General features: G+C 36.6%; 1 protein-coding gene across 1 annotated transcript in view; it reads left to right on the forward strand.

The window, feature by feature from the left end:
* The first annotated feature begins 11181 nt into the window (after nucleotides 1-11181).
* IL1RAPL1 (interleukin 1 receptor accessory protein like 1) overlaps nucleotides 11182-19422 on the forward strand; it is a 1316165-nt gene continuing 1307924 nt past the window's right edge. The window contains exon 1 of the mRNA XM_012756926.2: nucleotides 11182-12628. The gene's annotated coding sequence lies outside the window, so the exon portion shown is untranslated. The remainder of the gene's footprint in view (nucleotides 12629-19422) is intronic.

A 19422-nucleotide genomic window follows, 5' to 3' on the forward strand; every position in this document is an offset into this window, starting at 1 on the left:
TTATTGCTTTTTCCTGTATTCCATAGGTTTTAACATGCTATGTTTTCATTTTCATTTGTTTCAAGTAATTTTTTAAATTTCCTTCTTAATCTCTTCCATGACCCACTGGTCACTTAATTGCATATTGTTTAATTTCCACATTTCTACAGTTTCCAATGTTCCTCCTGTTACTGATTTCTAGTTTTGTTCTATTGTGGTCAGAAAAAATACTTGATATAATTTCAATTTTTTGAAATTTTAAAACTTTGTGTCCTGTCATATGGTCTATCCTTGAGAATGATCCATGAGCTGAGGAGAAAAATGTGAATTCTGCAGCTATTGGATGACATACCTGTAAATATCTATCAGGTCCATTTGGTCTATAGTGCAGATTAAGTCCAATGTTTCCTTGTTGATTTTCTGTCTGGATGATATGTCCAGTTTAGAAAGTAGAGATTTGTGGTCTCCAACAATTACTGTATTGCAGGTCTGTCTTTCTCTTTAGGTCTGATTAATATTTACTTTATGAATCTGGGTGCTCCAGTGTTGGATGTATATATATTTAGAATTGACCCCTTTATTATTATATAATAACCTTCTTTGTCTCTTTTTACAGTTTTTGTCTTAAAATCTATTTTATCCAATAGAAGTATAGCTACTTCTGCTTTTTTGGTTTCCGTTTGCATGGAATATCTTTTTCCATCCATTTATTTTCAGTCTATATGCTTCTTTATAGATAAAGTGGGTTACTGTGGACAACATGTAGTTGGGTCATGTATTTTCATCCATTTAGCCAGTCTACATATTTTGATTGGAGAATTTAGTCCATTTACATTCAATGTTATTATTGATAGGTAAGGACTTACTATTACCATGTTGTTAGTTGATTTCTGGTTGTTTTGTGGTATTCTCTTTCTTTTGCCTTCCTTCATGTCTTCCTTTGTTAAAAGTGATTTTCTGTAGTAGTGTGCTATAATTTCATGCTTTTTATTTTTTATGTGTCTGTTGTAGGTTTTTTGATTTAAGGTTACCATGAGGCTTACAAGACACATTTTATAACCAATTATTTTAAGCATATGACAACTTAACTCTGCTTGCAAACAAAGAAATAAGCAAAGAAAAATCTTAATGAAATTCTACTCTTTAACTCCACCCCCTCACCATGTTTTAACTTTTTGTTGTTCCCATCAATATCTTTTTATACTATCCATCTCTCGAAAAGTTGTTTTAGCTATCATTTTTGATAGGTTTGTCTTTTTATCTTCCTACTCAAGATATCAGTGGTTTATACACCACACTAGACTATTCTCTATTTGTGTACTTACTGTTACAAGTGAGCTGTATACTTTCAGATAATTTCTTATTGCTCATTAATGTCCATTTCTTTTAGACTGAAGAACTTCTTTTAGCGTTTGTTGTAGGACAGGTCTGGTGTTGATGAAATCCCTCAGCTATTGTTGTTTGGGAAAGTCTTTGTTTCTCCTTCATGTTTGAAGGATATTTTTACAGCATATGATACTCCAGGTTAAGTTTTTTTTCCCCCCTTCAGTACTTTGAGTATAACATTTCACTCTCTCTTGGTCTGAAAGGTTTCCATTGAGAATCCTGCTGCCAGACATATTAGAGTTCCTTTATATGTTTTTTTTTTTTCTTGCTTTCCTTGGGACCTTTTCTTTATCCATAACCTTAGGGAGCTTAATTATTATATATCTTGAGATAGTCTTCTTTGAGTTAAATCTGCTTGGTTTTATGACTTTCCTGTACCTGAATATTAATACTTTTTCTAGGGTTGGAAAGTTCTCTGTTGTTCTTTCTTTGAATAAACTTTCTACCCCAATCTCTCTAATTCCTCTTTAAGGCTCATAACACTCAGATTTGCTCTTTTGAGTCTATTTCGTAGATATCATACTTGTGCTTCTTTCTTTTTAAATATGTTTTCTTTCTTGTCTTCTGACTGTATTTTCAAATAGCCTATCTTCAAGCTCACTAATTCTTTCTTCTTCTTGGTCAATTCTGCTGTCGAGACTCTGATGCATTTTTTAATCTGTCAATTGAATTTTTGAGCTGCAGCAATTCTGCTTGATTTTAAAAAATTATTTCAATCTCTATGTTAAATTTCTCTGATAGGCTTTGAATTCATTTTCTGTATTATCTTGAATTTCATTGTGTTTCTTCTGGTCAGCTATCTGAATTCTTTTTCTGAAAGGTCACATATCTCCACCACTTTAGAATTGGTCACTGGTACTTTTTTTAGTTTATTTGGTGAGGTCATGTTTTCCTGGATATTCTTGATGCTTGTGAATGTTCCTTGATGTCTGAACATTGAAGAGTTAGGTATTTATTCTAACCTTCATAGTCTGGGCTTGTTTGAACTCACTCTTCTTGAGAATGCTTTCCAGATATTCAAAGGGAATTAAGTGTTGTGATCTAAGTCTTTTGTCCCTAAAGCTGTATCAGCACTGGGGGTGCCCCAAACATAGTAATGCTGTGACTCTTGCAAACTCCTGGTGGTAGCACCTTGGCAGATTTGAGTAAGACACAGGAGAATTTCCTGGATTTCCAGGCAAAGCTTATCACTCTCTTCCCTCACTGTCTGTGCTAGGCTGCTAGAGTTGGGGGAGGAGTGACATGGGTACTCCCTGGTGGCCACTCCCTGGTGGCCACCACAGCTGGGATTGCTCCAGGTGATACCAGAAACCAGTCCAGTCTCACCCAAAGCCTGTGGTGACTATTGCCTGGCTATACCTCTGATGCTTATTCAAAGTCCAAGAGCTTTTATTCAGCAGGTGGTGAACCCTACCAGGACAAGTCCTTTCCTTCCATGACAGCAGGATACCTTCTGGCCCAAAGTGGGTCCAGAAGTGCCATCCAGGAACCAAGGCCTGGAATCAGGGGCTTCAGGAGTCTGGCTCTTACTTTATTTTACTGTGGCTGAGCTGGTACTCAGGTTTCAAAATGAAGTGCTCCAAACTCTTCCTTTACCCTGCTGGACGAAGACTCTCCCTGAGGTATACTGCTCAGAGTTGAGGGAGAGTTGACATAGGCACTGATTTGACTGCCACTGTTGGTGTCTCACTGGGTCATGTGCACCCAAGTCACTAGCTCTGAGCCAGCATAGCCATAGGAATTGCAGATGGAGTGCAGACCTTTGTGGCCTGACTGCCTTTCAAATTTATTCCAGTCCCCAGGCTACTTTGTGTCAGCCAGTGGTGGGGTCAGGCAGAACTTGGGTTTGCAGAAGAGGATTTCCCTCTGGGCCAGCTGGTCTAAATGCTTCCTCTGTGTGCACTGGCAGAATTCTGCCCTGTGCTGTGTTCCTCTGTGACATGGCTGCCCTGAGTTCCAGTGTAAATCCCTACAGTCACTTCACTCTCCCTCCCCTGGGCACTCAGATTCTCTCTTGATTAGGCATGTTGGCACAGCACTGCAGGGTGGGGAGGCATAGGCAGTACAAGATTGTCTTTTCTGCCCTCTTCAGTGTCTCTTTCCTTGATACAATGTTAAAACCAGGTACGGTGATCATTTGTCTGATTTTCGGTTCTTCTAAAAGTGGCTTCCTAGCATGGATGGTTGTTCAATTTGGTGTTCATGTGGAGGAAAGATAGCTGGAGATTTTCTATTTGGCCACCTTGCCCTGCTCATTGTCTAAATTAATGATTTTAGCTAAATGCAACATAGAAAATAATCAAATGTTAAGAGCGGCAGATAAGCATAGAAATTACAAAATGGTAAAATTCCCAACTTTGCCACTGTGAGACATTGACCAAGCTTTGGCTTTCTCATCTGTAAATTGGCCATAACAATAGTACCTATTTCTTTTGAGAATTAAATAAATTAACACACACAAGATGCCTCCAGTGGTGCCTGGCACATAGTAAGTACTGAATAAATGGTAGCTATTATCATCTGACAAAAGAATTGAATAAAGCTTTGAATGGTACTAAAAAGTCAAAAAAATGATTATCTTAATTATCTCATTCCTTTTTCTATGTTAAATTATACTAAATTAATTATACTTCAAAAATACACCACCAATTTATTTCCTGAAAACATTTTTAAAAACCCTGCCTTTTCATATCCATTTCACAGGAAGACCCTTATATTTAAATATGATAAAATATTTGACTTTCACAAATATCTGCCTATACTTCATTATCTTCTGATATTAAAACAAACTTCTTTTTCTGCAAAATTTTTTTCAATTTTTATTTCAGAACATTACAGGGGTACAAACTTTTTTATTGAAACATGAAATGTATACGCAAGTACACACATTACAAGCATAAAGCTTGTAATGGATTTTCACAGTATGATTATACCCAAGTAGCGAACACATGGATCAGAAAAATTCAGAACATCATAGCATCCCTAAAGTTCCTCTTATGCTTCCTTCTAGTCACTACTCCCACTGAAGAGAACTACTATTCTTAATGTCTTACAGTGTAGATTAGATTAGTTTTGTCCTTTCTATAAATGCAATCTTACAGTATGTGCTCTTTTGTGTCTGAATTATTTTGCTTAACATTATGTTTGTGGTGTTCAATAATATTGTTGTGGGTAGCTGTAGATTTTCACTTCTCATTAGTGTATGGTAGCCTTCAGTATGGATATACCACAATTTACTCATCTATTCTACTTCTTGATGAGCATTTGGGTAGTTTTCAGTTTGAATTTTTTTTTTCAAGAAAGCAGCTCTGAACTTTCCAATACATGTTTTTGGTGAACATATGTATGCATTTATGTTAGTTATATACCTAAGAATGGGACTGCTGGCATCATAGGATATACATATGTTTAGATTTAATAGGCACTGCCGAAAAGTCTTCCAAGGTTGTTTAAGCAATTTTATCTTCCACTGTGAGTAGATATAAGTTCTAGTTGTTCCAACTCATCACCCACATTTTCTGTTGCCCATAATTTCTTTTTAAACATTCGGGTGATTGTGTCATGAACTTGTACTGTGGTTTAAATTTACATCACCCTTATGGCTAATAAAATCACTTACCTTTTAATACATTCATTTGTTGTTTGGTCATCCTCTTTTGGGATGTGTATAAAATAGACTTCTTCAACTGGCAAATATATGTTTCAGTATTATGTTCATAATTATTATAACTAGCTAGTTAGATGATGCAGACTCCCCCACTTAGCTTGCACTAAATAAAGTTACACTGGTTCTTAGATAATCTCTCAGTAACACGAATGAGCTGTAGTCAAACAGTGTTAATTCTAACCCAAAACACCACTAACTTTTTAAAAAAAACCTTCTTACTTGAATGTTTGATTCCCTTCAGCTCTATAGCTGGTATAACAAAAATAAAAACAAAAATAAAACATTATTGACTCCATTTACACCACTATAACATACTCTACTAGGGAAAGGAAAGAAATGAAAACTAATTTAAAAAGCTAAAATGAAACAGAACACTCCTCTCTCAAGCACATACTATGTCAAGGGTACTCTTGTGGGTACACATGCTACAGCAACCACAGAAGGAGGTTATCTTATTAACTTCATTTTTTACAGGAGGACATTGAGTCTTAGAGAAGGTGAGGTATTTTCTCTAGGCCATATAGTGATAGGCCACGATCCAAATCAGATCTTATTCTATCAGATATCTCCATTATGCCCTCCACTTATCTTTTTAAAGAAAAGGCTGACAGGCAATATGGCTGAGTCATGCCAGAAAAGAACTCCTACCTCTTAGCTGTGTGAACTTAAATAACTATGTCATTTGTCCGGGTGAGACTCAATTTCCTCTGTCTAAAATAAAGAGATTATTCAAGGTTGTCTCTAGAGTCCCCTTCAAAAAATAGATTCTATGATTTTAAACACTTTTGCATTCTACTACCAGAACCAATGTGATTCCCTTCTAGGTATAAGAAAGTTGGCCTACTTAGATGTTGCTCTTTATTTCTAGTCTTCACTCAGTTTGTGATTTTTATTTTGCTTATCCCTGAAGGTCACTGAAATAACTTCTCTGTTCAGTCTTCCCTGATTCTTTCAGGCTGTATTCAGATCTCTCATACAGTATTTATCACATTGTATATCACATGTGTTGTTTATGTTCTCTCTACTGCTAGACATGCGCTCCTTAAGTACAGGGACTGTGCCTGACACACCCCTAGAGCCCGAACACCCACCACTGTCAGGCACATAGTATGTGATTGATAAATGATAGACAAATGAGTATATGGACAAATATTACTTCACTTTCACAGGTTGAATATTAGGAAAGATTATTTCTTCTTACCTTCTATCTTATCTTCCCAGAAACCAAACAAGGGTGTGAAATCAGGCATAGTCTCACCCTCAGCTCTATAGGACAGCTTGCAGTATAAATTGCACCACAGAATTCTTCTGAACTATAGTGACAAGAGCCAGGGTTTCATACTCTTATATCAGTTGCTCATTGTGTAAGGTGGAGGAGGGTTTTAAACACCAGGTACTGTCTGCTCTCAACACAGGGGAGACATGAGGCATGTAGTACAAGAGCAGTTGTTAAAGAGGGTCCAAGTGCTGGCCTTCAGCAGCAAGTGCAGATAAGGGGCTGATGGCTGCAAGCACAAAGAGCTAGAACCTGAGCAGGTCTGGGATGAACTTTGACAGTGCCTGTCTTACTCTCTTTTCCCATTCTATTTTCATCTGAAAAATATTACTAATCTAGTTAATTTAGGAGACACTGAAATTCGATTCCATATTTTACACCCAGAAACATTAGCTCACACTGTTCTCTTCCTTTACCAAACTATTTTATATGCCTTAATTACCATGAAGTGCCTTGAATCATTTCAGAGGAAGTGATCTTCCATATATTTACATCAATACCATTTCATTTAATTTCTCAAACCCAAAAGAGTATAAATTCTGTCCTACTCCCCCACAAATCATTCAATGCAGGAAATGTTATTGTCGTTTTACCTGCTTCAACCATAATATCCGAAGCTATTTTTTATGCATTCAATTTGAAGTAGAAGGTATCGCCACGGGTCATGTGTCCTGGAGATCATTAACTCTGATATAAATATAATACATACAAAAAGTAGCAAGTGGTCTATTTCAGTAGGACTATATGCAGAGATCAAAAATTCACCAGGAAATAGGGCTTTTAACTCACAAGTTCTGGTCAGATTTCAATAAAATGTAAGCTTTAGGAACACAGGGAACTTGACTAGATATATCCACAATGATACCCTTGGTACCTCAAACCATGCCTGGCACATAGTGGGTTTCCAGTGCACATTTCCTGAGTCAATTACAATTTTAATATTTTACCCACCTGAAATATTGTTCTGTGGTTTTATTTAAACTGTTGTCAGCATGGAATGACTTCTGCATTCTCTCCTGGAAGTGGGTGAATTTCCATGGTGAGCAATTCCTCTATATACAGTTTGCAAATCATTTTGGGAACCTTCCAAATGAAAGGCACTGTATAAATATACCCTCCCACCAGCAGCCAGCCGGCTTTCCACCGGGGATGCATTTGCATCGCTTATGTACATAGTGTTTCATTTGGGGCATTGCTTTTATTTTTATGACCATAAAAGAAATATTCACAGTATGAACAATAATGTAAACTGCATTCAAGAAGATATATATTTGTATATTTTTATGATTCAAAACTTAGAAATCTGAAAGAAAAGCAGGCATGGCATTTTTCTTTCCTGTTGCTGTTTGCTCTTTCATAGCATTCTTTATTATTCCTGAACTTTATGGTGGAATTTTGCTGAAATGCTCATCTTTGTCTGTACATCATTTGAGAATATGTGGTAGTGGGTTCAAATGAATGTTGCTGGCAAAAGGCCTGAAAATGAAGGGTACTTGATTTTACATTTATTCATGTGTGTAATAATAGTTTGCTTTAGCGTGGCCTTTTTGTGGATGGAAGTCTCTTTAAGGAGAGAAAGAGAAAAGGAAGCAACCTCAGGTATAAAATACCTGCTGAGTAACTTAGCATGATAATGGAAATTTTCACAGATGGAAGAGAATTTGAAGAGCAGTATTTTAACCTTCATAACAAAAGGGGGACTGATTTCATAGCGAATTACTAGGGAGCTAGACTTTGATTCATATCACACAGAAAATGTTTAATGAACTTCGAAATAAACTGCCAACTGAGTTAAATCAAAACCTCTGTAAATTATGTATTTATCTACATAGAATCATCTGCATACAAAAATGTACTGAGTTATGACTTCTTAATTTATACATTTCCATAATTAACTTTAAACTGAATGAAGTACCCCATTCCAGACATATTTTCTAGCTTTAAGATTTCATTAAAAAAAGGAGCTACTCTGAATATTCAGATAATTTCGTATAAAAATATCTAAAAAGGTAGATTAAATAAAACTCTTGCTCACTTCACTGAACAATGATGTGAAATGTGAACAATTAAATTTTGACTACCAATAGTTAAAGGCTGAATCAATAAGAATTTGAGTTCCTGTGTTCACAATTCTCTTTCATAAATACCAAATTTGATGTTTTCTTACATTTTACTGCTAAAACAATGAAAGTGATTTTTGAAACCTTAGTTTTAGGGTAGTAATGTTAGGAAATAGCTCACTCGGGTTATTTTGTAGCTTATAAAGTAGATGTTATTATATTCTCCATCTCCTCTGTCAGAATATTATTGTAGGTAAACTCTAATTTCATACCACCAGTAATATCATCTTTGTTGTATTACAATGAATTTCTGATATACAATATCTTGACACTCTTTTTTTTTTTATTACCAGAAAATAAAACAGCAGTTTCTTCAATTGAGAAGAGCTGGAAGCATGGAATTGATCTGCAGCCAGTTTTTACTACAAGCCCCATAAGGCTTTGCATTATAGCCTACAATCCCCACACTGCAGTGCTAAACTTACTGTTAACTATCTTGTTACCAGAAAGAAAAAGAATAGAACATTTGAGAAGAACTATGTAAAGTGCAAGTATTTTACTTGAGTAGTAAATTATCATTTTTTGCAGTATTTTGAGATTTACTTGCTTTAGTAAAAGTTATATTTACAGATATACACACTATTTCCTCATCCTGAACATAATGTCACATATTCTCAAAGGATGTGTCAAGGTATATACTTCCCATGTCAAAGACTTATTTTTACACCCATCATTGACTTGTATAGTTTTTTTACCCCCCTTTGGAGGGAGGTCAGCTTTATTTAGATTTTAAAATAAAATCACAATACATTGTTTAATGCTCTAAACATCTGCATATGAGAATTTGGTGAAGTAATTAAATTTTTTAATTAGATGCACCTTGCAGCTGCTGTAAGTCTTAATTGGCAATAATGCAGCTACATTTTGTTCTGACACATATCTTCAGAAGAGTTAGAGAGAGAACTGAAGGAAGGCAAGAGGAAAATGTTCCCACACAGTTCAAGACAGTTCGCACAAAGAGGATCCCATGGCAACAAACAGCAAGGCCCACAGTTGGCTCTGTAGGATCCAGGAATAGTCAATGCTTCACCTCGGATTCAAACAAACACTTCCCTTTCTGGATCTGAAGAGAAAGTGTTTTAAATCATCTTTTGCAATAGGACTGAAATGGTCAAATAGTCACCTGTGTCTTTAAGACGCTTTTCAAAGCTTCTGGATGCTCTCTGAAGCCCCATGCCCAGGTAGCAATTTTAACTCATGCTCTGTGTAGAGTAACAAACTGACTTGCAGAGCATTGCATACAGAGGGCTTAATTTGGGGACCCTAGGGAACTGGACCACACAGTGGCAACTGGTTCATTTCAACCTATCAGTTTACAGACAAGGAAACTGAGGCCAAGAGAAATTAAAGTGATTCCCTCGGGCAATCATGGCTACTTAAAAGGGCAATTTAGACTCATATCTAGGATTTGAGCTTACAGTCCAGGACTTTTACTTCTAAACTTCCCTTGAAGCAATTAAATTTGTTAATTGTGCCCCCTCCCAGTCTGCTTGAGGTCTAGTTATTCACATGTAAATGGGTCAGCTAAAGGACTGTGATAAAAGGTGTGGAAAATGTGGATCACCCACATGAGAAGAGGAGGATATATTTTCTCTTCACCTCTGGTCTTCAGTTTACTTTGAATTATAGCATGTGGGGATGGAGCAGGGGAAAGAGAATCGTTCACACAGAGGAGGTTAATCTGGGTGAGTTACCTCCGGAGAAACCATGTAAGATTTGCCTAAACACTTTAACCACATCGTCCCTCTGCTTGGGTTGGGAAGTTCAATTTACTGCTCCTTCCTTCAAAATACAGATTTACCTCCTTTACTAGTCTCCCAGTCCTCATTCATTCTCTGCTGTGCCCTGACTTAGTTAAGCTTGCATTCTTTTAGCTCACATTTTACCTAATTTTTGAAGTGTTTCCTTTATCTTTAACTTGTGTTTTACTCCCCGAATGACTCCCCAAATTAAGCGATGAGGCAGTTCTCAAGGGCCAAGGCTGCTTTACCTATTTATTGTTCTATTTTTGGTTCATTCTGTTAAGCTTTCCATTACAAAAGCTTGTGGAATACATTGCTCAGTGGGTTAAGGTTTTCAAGAACAGGAGCTCCAGGGGGTGTCCAGGAAAGGTTGCTGGGTGGGGAGAGGGGGCGGTGACTGGGAAAGCGGTCTCTTTGCCCTTTAACTGTCCTGCCTACCCAGTATCCAGAACCTCAGACTGGCTGCAGTGTAAACATTAGCGCTTTTTTTAGGGTCTTGCTACTCCAAGTGTGGGCTACAGCCCAGCAGCGTTTATTATGGTCCATGGGCCAGCTTATTAGAAATGCAGGCTCTCAGGCTTCACTCCAGACCTGCTGAATCAGAATCTGAATTTAAACAAGACACCCAGGTGATGTTTGAATCACATGTGAGTATTATACAATCCCAAGGTAAATGGACAAGAACCTTAAACTGAGTAAATATCCTAATTTATTTGCCGGTATCTACTTTGTCCCCTTTTCTTCATCACAAATCCACCTCAGAAACCCGCAGCAAACTCATAAAAGTAGGGAACTCTATTACGCGGTAGCGGTAGATGGGAGGAGGATCCTCTTCAATCCCCTCCTCTCTGCTGCTTCTCCCACCCCTCACCCCCCACTCCCTGCGAGCCTCGCACAAGCACCCTTCTCCCAAGCCCCTCTCACTTAGGGAAGATTTTGCTCCTCCCCAAACTCAAAGAGCAGCTGCGGGAGGGTTACTGCCTGAAGGACTCACCGTTTACATACCAATACAGACAGAAGCACTTTGCAAAACTGCCCTTTGGAATCAATTCTCACCTTGCCACCTGAGGTTTGGAGCGGCCAAGCACTACCCTCCCTCTTGAAATCCATCTTAAAGTGATACTGAGAATGGGAGGAGGAGAGAGAGAGAGAAGAGAGAGAGGTCGCGCACAATAATAAATCTGCTTCAAAGAGAAAAGATGAAAAGGAGGTTATTATGAGTGTGTCAGCCTAGGCATCGCTCTCTGTACCTTTCTGCTTCCTAAAGAAATGGAACCATAATTCTAAGGTGGCTAATGCAAGACTGGGTAAGCATCCAAATTTGCCAGTCCACTTTTGCCTGGAAGGACAGATTCCAGTTATTCGAGGAGGCCTCCCAGGGTCCTTTCCAAAAGATTCCCAGGCTACCCTCCTTCCTCTTCGTTGTTCTGAAAACTAAAACTCGAAAAGCAGTGACTGTCTGTGGATTGGCTAGTACTAAAATATCCATTGGGTGGCAGTAATACTATCCTCTTTATGACTTGCAGCAAACCAGAGAATGCATTCAATCAAATGAACCGATCTTGTAGAAACACTGGAATCATTTATGCATTGCAGTTTCTCTTTCTTGTTTTCGCTCCTTCTTCCCTGGGATATTTTGAGTGGATTGTGACTATTAATCAAGGTCTCGTGCTATCCGTGTTTTGCTTGTCGTTTTTGCTGAGGATTAGCATCATTCAAGACAAACGCAAAGCTGCTTCTTTTCTCCCCACTCTTTTTTGAAAAATCATTTTTGGGGGCTGCTGAAGAGAGCTAGGACCCAGGAGACATCTTCCCAAACAGCAGGGGTTGTGTGCTTTCACATAGCAGTACTGTACAAGGAAAACCCCGTCGGATCTGTTATTGCGGGATACTTGTGAAATATACATAGGATTCTTTCTTATGGCTGCATCCCGGATCTGGAAATTTTACTTGGGGAACAGGAGGATTTGAAAGGCTACATGTATCCAGAAGATTTGCAAGCAAGACTCCAATTCTTGTCATAGAGCTCACAGACTTCTCACTTATCGGCTTTTTTCCTTCCTTATTTTTTAAAAATTACTTTTGTTTTCCCCTCTTTTTCTGCTCTCTCCTATCTCAGTCTCTCCTTTTCTATTTGCCTCTTCTTTTTTCTCCGAGTCTTTTTTTTTTTTTTTCTTTCCTGCTCTGCACCTGGATTGTATCTTCACCAAACAATCGGGTACTTTGAGAACTACTAACTGGAGGCAGTCTTGCAGGGAAGATCTGTATGGAATTATCTGCTTTCATGGTGAACTTGGCATTTGTGAATGGGCATCTCTTTCACAATATTAATTGCTAGCAAAAGCAAGAAAAAGAACACAGGAGTAAAACGTGGATCTTTTTGAATACGCATTGTGATGACCGGCGAATACCTTACCGACTGATATCCAGAGCAGAATAATTTGGAAGACTGTTGTGGGTAAGGTCATTTTATATATGCAAACCCTATCAGTGGCATGAGCAAACTTGAGCATTTGTAATGGGAATGGGTGACTTGGATGATTGCTGCATCGCACTGATGGCTGTGATGTGGCCGTTATTGGCACTGAATGGAATAACTGCAGTTGGGTGTGTTGGTGCGTGTGCGTGTGTGTATGTATGTGTGCCTGTATTCTGAGTGTAATTGAAAATAAATCAAAGCATCTCCCCCCTTCAATTATTTTGATATGGAAGAGTGTCTTGAATTAATTTCGGGTAGGCACTCTTTGTTTGGATGCGATATTTGTGGCCCCTGCGTTAAGGAAGGGGTAACAGCAGTAAAAAGAACGAACACTTAGTGAAGAGCCTCATTTAAAATGAAGCGAGCTACTCTTTATTCATTAAAAGAATATGTTTTCAACTCAGTGCAGCATTCTGCTGCATTTCACAGCCGCAATGGGACCAGGGGCATCCCACTTGTCAAGTTCTTAAACTTTAAGGTGATAATCATTGTTAATTGTTCTCTAGGTTGTGGTTATTGGAGATTATTAAGTGCCCTGGGCTACTTTTTTATCTACTGGATTATCACTCAGAGTGTAAAAAGGAAAAGAAAAGAAAAAGCTGAAAATGATGACTAAAATAGAGAAGAATAGGGCAATATTATCCTAAATATCACCATAATGCTTTCTTTCTCAAGTTCAATTGCCCAATAATATAATTCTTTACCCAATACCCTAAATAGCTGATGCTGCGACCCACGTGCAGGGGAGTCTAAGGTCTGGAAGCAGAGACTGTCCTTCTATTGCAATGCAGCCAGCTAGAGAAATGCAGGCAATTACACACTTCCCTTTTTACCTTAAGTTGAAGATGTGTCCTATCTGCTACATCTATTTTACCCTTTTGGTAAAAAGTTAGAGACTAGGGCACTAAGGGTACTTAAGCATATTCTGCCTGGGAAATGGGATAAAAAATCAATATTGATGACGTGGTTCAGTGCACTGTACTGCAATGCTAAAGTCCCATATTCAGTACCTATGATGAAAGAATGGAGCATTTACATGTATTATAAATCTTACCTGGTAGATTGATCCGAATGGGAGGGGAGAAGATAATGTGGATATGTAGGAAGATGGATGGAAGTCGTGCATAATCGGTGATTATGTAACTTCATTACATCAGCGAGCTTCAGTCAACGATAGTGAGATGAAATGATTATATAGAGAGAGGTTCCATTGCTCTGTTAACTTTTGAAGGCTTGTAACAACTAACAGAGGAGGAGGGCAGGCAGAGATTAGCTCCAAGGGTCCTATAAACCTTGATCTCTGTGGCGAATTTAGCATGAGTTTTCTCATAGTGAGTTTCTGAGGGACATCAGATCATGTAAGCTTTAGGGCTGGACAGGAGCAATTTTAGCCACACCCGTGGAGAGTCAAAATGAGTCCGCAATGTTTCACAAGTGCCCCATTGAGTAATTGGGGCTAATGATCCCAGCCAAGGTCATAGTTCTTTACACTATGATTGAAATATGTGACCCCAACTGAGTGGAAAGTTAAATCCATTGAAAATGAAGACTGAACGAATGACTATTTAGGGTCCTCTCTCGCATTTTTCCTGGTAGAGCTTGATGCAGATTTTAGTCTGGTGATTCCCTCATAAAAATGATGATTGCTTCCACAGTGTGTCAGAAATGAGTGTTTTGTACCTTTATCTTTGCCATGACAACCTCTTTCTGGGCCATTTTAACCCTCTGGGAAAAGAGAATTTAAAATGTTCAAATGTAACAATTAAATCCTGTTAAATAACAAAATAAATGGCAATGGATTATTCATACAAGTCTCAGAAATAAAGAGCAATCCATTTTCAAGTTTTACTTATTGAATGGCTTAAAAGACATGTTGCAGCTGCCTGAGACTTTTACCATGAGACGAGATAAATGTACTGTGCTCACTGTCCAGAGGAGGGAATACTGCAGAATAAAATGTCATTTTCCCTCATGTTTTATTTGGGACTGTGATTTTTTAAACAGAAAATACACCTCAGCTCCCTTTTGGCCTTCTGTTTTAGGATCTATTTTTCTTTCAGTACATCATATATTCATAAAAAATAAAACTGCTAAAATCCTGCTAGTTTGAATCATCTTATTATCTAGTTGTGCCATTTCCTATTTCCCTTTACGTTTATTTTTACAACGAAGGCTAAGTGATTTTTCTAACAGGGAGATGAGATGATTCTTTCTGGTTATTTTATTTCCCATATTCCATTTCCTTCCAGTCCTATGGAGTGAAGAGTCAGGATCTAGACACCCACTAAGTAACTTTGAAGGATTTGCTTACACAGAATCAGAAGGGTGGAATTGTGGAATGAAATTCTGAGGTCCAATATTTGAGGTGACTTTCATATTTCTGCAGGACATGCACAAACATTTATATATTGTGCCAGTGGATTTGGAGGTTTGCTGTTCATTTTGTGTAGAAAAATTGAATGTGAAGTTAACTCCTGATTCCTTCCTTCAGGGGTCAGGGTAACACAACGGCTGCTTCCAGGCTGTTAGTCTCCAACTATGTGCAGAAATATAGTCTGCAATGATTTTTTTTCTATACTCCTTATTTTAATATTTTATAAATAACTTACTCAATTGTTTCCTGACTTGAGCCACACACATATTACCAAACAGGGCATGTTCTGGAGGTTTTATAAGCTCAGTAGGGGATGGAAGTAATACCAGAAAGGAAAAGAAGTCTGTATAAAAAGACACTGGCCGTGCAACATATATACACATGTAATTGCTATCCTTTTACTTGAAGACTGCATATACTCACATTAAGAAAGATAGTTTCAATCATTTTAATGGCACTTTATAACCTGTTACTTTCTTTAGGAAGAGGATTATATAACCAAGGCAGGTTATGGCATTTTTCTTAAGTATCCTACAAATCAATAATAAAAAGGTTTACCTCCTAGGAAAGCATTTAAACATGAACGCAGTGAGTAATTTAAAATATAATATCTATTTTTCTGTTTTATTGCCATTTTGTCAGCCCAAATCACTTAGTTAGATTAGAAAATATTTGGGAAAAAGGAAGAAATGCCATTTATGAATATGGAAGCTACTAATTTTATTTCCTGACCAGTTGCTTCAGCAAAGTCAGGAGACTTAACAGATAAGTAATCACAGTATTCCTAAAACTAGAGAACATTTTTAATGGATTTTTTGTTACGTTTGCAATATATATGAACAAATCAGTGTTACTTTAAAAATGACTACTGGATAAAACATTTTAAGAACAACTGAACTTTGAAGGCTAAGATTTATATTTCAGAATCTGTTAGTCTGTTATACATTGAAGTATTTGGGATATACTCTGTTTTATAACAGATGTGATCTTTGTTGTTTGGCAAATCTTGTGTTTTTATAAAGCAGACTATTCCATAATTTGTGGCAACCAAAGAAGTGTTGATTAGTAAGATATAAAAGTAGCAAGCTTTCTGGTGATGTTTAAGTTATAAAGCATAATTATAATGGCACCATTTGGGCAGCTATAGATAAGGTCGTGTCAGCATTTTTATTATTAAATTCCAATCCTATTTCCATTAGGTGTATCAGGAATCTCAAAGAGGAAGGAGTCCAGCTCTCTGAAACATCAAGACATTGTAGAATTCCGGGCTGAGTCAGAAGGCTTGAATTGTACATCTGGCTCTGTCAGTTACTAGCCTTGTGACCTCTGACACTGCATTTGACTTCTCAGTGTTTCAGAGAATCATTAAAAAAATAAAGTAGTTACACGTTGCTCGAAAGAAAGGAGATAATGTGTCTAAGTGCTTACCACCGTTCTATGCCTTAGAAATATATGAAAATTATTATTGTTAAGGATTCCCCAAAGTCTTATGAATTTAGCAGTCCTTTTCTTTTCTCATACCCTTATTGCAAATCTTTGTAAGCATTTTCTAATAGCAATTACAGTCATCTACATAATATTGTTCAGTGATTAAGCAATGTAGACACATTGAAAGCTTTGGTAGCTAACTTTCACTCAGTACTCAGTTTTTTTCAGGGATACTCATATGGGAATATAGTTGTCTTAAGTAATTAAACATAGTTGCTTTTGACTAACAATCAAAAAGTGTATATAAGAATTTTTTGTGTGAGAGTGTTTTAAGCAGATAGCTTTTTTTAAAAAAGAAAATGCTCCCGAGTACTTAGGAGTTTCTGTTTCTGGTACCAAAGGCACACAAACAAATGTACACAAACAAACTTGATTTGGGCTCAGTGACCAGAAAATGAATCTCCTCTAATCAGTTTATTAACAAAAGCATAATGAGTTTGAATACCAAGTGTAATAGAGGAGAAGAGAAAATAAAAATCCTAGTTCTGTTTGGAATTTTTTAGTTGCAATAATTACTAATGTTCTTTAGGGGGAGGCAATCCCCCATATGTCACTACTAAAACTGCATTCTTTAATATTCTTGTATCTTAACATAAATATGTTTACATATATGCAATGGGGATAGTGATATGAGCTTCCATATATGCTTTTCTGTGACTGGATAATCAGGTTAAAACGTTAAGTTTTTATATTTTAGTCAAGGTAGAATTGGAAAGTGGAAAATTAATCCCGTAGTAAATAAGTAAATAGACCTGAATTTAAAGTACTTTCGTGTTATAGAACAACCTCCTCTTCCTAACTTCCTACGTCTTGCTTTTCAGGTTAAGGATCTTCAATATTTCTTTGTTTCTGATGAATTTTATCATGCATATTTATCTGACTTTATTGATGCCTATAAATAGCAAGCATTTTCTTGGTTTCCTATATTTAAAATAATACATATTATTTATGTCTTATGGAAATACTTCAGATTTGCTCTAGCAGATTTACAAAGGAAAATTATAGGAATGTAAACAGGCTTGTTTATTTGACAAACTCAGCTAATCACCTTACAAATACGCTTTTAATTTTCACCCAGAGAATGCCACCCTGGAGTGTCTTAGACTGCATATAGCATTCTATTACAGGCCTACCACATGGCTCAATGGACATACCTTTGCTGCTTACCCTGACCGTTGGCTTACTATGAAAGATCCTTAGTTGGCATGCTTTTTTGGTCTCCCTGTGTAGAAACAATATTCAGGTGTCCAAACTCTAAGACTCTTAAGGCTTTTAGCTACTGAAAAGGGATGACTGAGCGGCCCGATATTGCTTTCCTATCACACAATTTGAAATTGCCAAGCACTGAACTGTGGATAAAGCAAAGAGAGAAAGCAAAGCACTTTAATATTTTGCTTCTGAAAATTTGCTTTTTCCTGTTTTCATATCACAACATTAAAAGTAATCTTTTTCGTGACAAGCAATTCAAATGGTGTATTACAGTTACTATGTTTATATATAAAAATACAATAAATGGCACTAAATGAGCTATTTTGTTCCTATAGGAGTTACATGTCTAAGAATATAAATTTGTGAGTAAAATTAGATTGTACTCTGTAATACTAAGTCAAAATATTTTGTGTGGAATTTGGATTCACTGAAAAAATGAAATGGACTGTGGATTGTAATCATATAATTATAGACTTTTACTCTTTCAATGTATTTATTATGTATCTTATAATTGATATGAGTTATAATTATGATAAACCAGTATATGAATAATTATGTGATTATTGTAAAATTATTCATAGTAGTTTATCTTCTTATGACCTAATCAAAGCAAATTACTCTATCAATATTTACATGTAATATGCATGACTTAGTATAGTGATCTTCATCATTTTCTAGTATAAAGGTACCTTTTTAGTTTATTAAAAATTTGGGAGTCCACTCAATCATAGTTGTGCTTTCGGTATCAGTTGATTAAGAAACACATAATAATAATAACAATAATTGTTATGAATATATAAAAATGAATTTGTGTATAGTCACAACATATTCTACATATGTTTTTGAAATACATCATTAATCTATCTACATAGAAAATTTGGTGTATATGTAGATTCTAGATCCCTTGGAGTAACTCCTGCAGCTCCAGTAAATAACAGGTACATATGTCTAGAGCCAAAATACTTTCATTGCATATGTACATGAATTATGTTCATCTTACATAGAAAATGAAAGTCAAATGCATATGGTAGTAGTTTGTGGATCAAAGGAGTTAGATTTGTGGATGAGTGGACTTAGAGTGTGTAATTTCCTAAGAATATGCATTTAAAGCTCAAACATGGGTAAAAATCCCATTCCAATTTTAGGATTCAATGGTTATAACTTAAAATCAATTGATATTGCAAAATAATCGTTTTTTAAAAAAAAATAATGTTTTTTATTGCAGCCCAAATAAAAGTGAATTATAAATATATCAAAGGTGATTAAAATCTCAAAAATCTAACAGAATTATATGCAGTGTAGGAGTAAAGGATGCCTCATTATGTCATTTTAAACAATGAAATTGTAAGCCAGAGAAATGAAATTACGTTTCTAAGATCTTATAATTCCTTGGCTCTCCCATGATGCATGATTTCAGTTTCTTGATACGATGCAAGCCCTCAGTTGAGTATTTTAGTTTATATAGCAATATGTCCTGGCATACAGCATTCTTTTTTAGATGTGCAGCATAAAAAAAAAAAAAAAACATGCATTATTCTAGTTGAGGCTACTGCTAGCACATCTAATCCTTTGGCCTCTAGCTCCCTTTATTGACTTGTGATAACGCATATGACTTCCCCACTCAGAATCTGTGGACTTTATTTTTCCTTTATGCACACCACATTCTTGACCTCATTCGATCTCTAGAGACACAGTACAAGGG

This window comes from Microcebus murinus, chromosome X, assembly GCF_040939455.1.
Source record: "Microcebus murinus isolate Inina chromosome X, M.murinus_Inina_mat1.0, whole genome shotgun sequence".
In the NCBI taxonomy this organism is placed as follows: Eukaryota; Metazoa; Chordata; class Mammalia; order Primates; family Cheirogaleidae; genus Microcebus; species Microcebus murinus.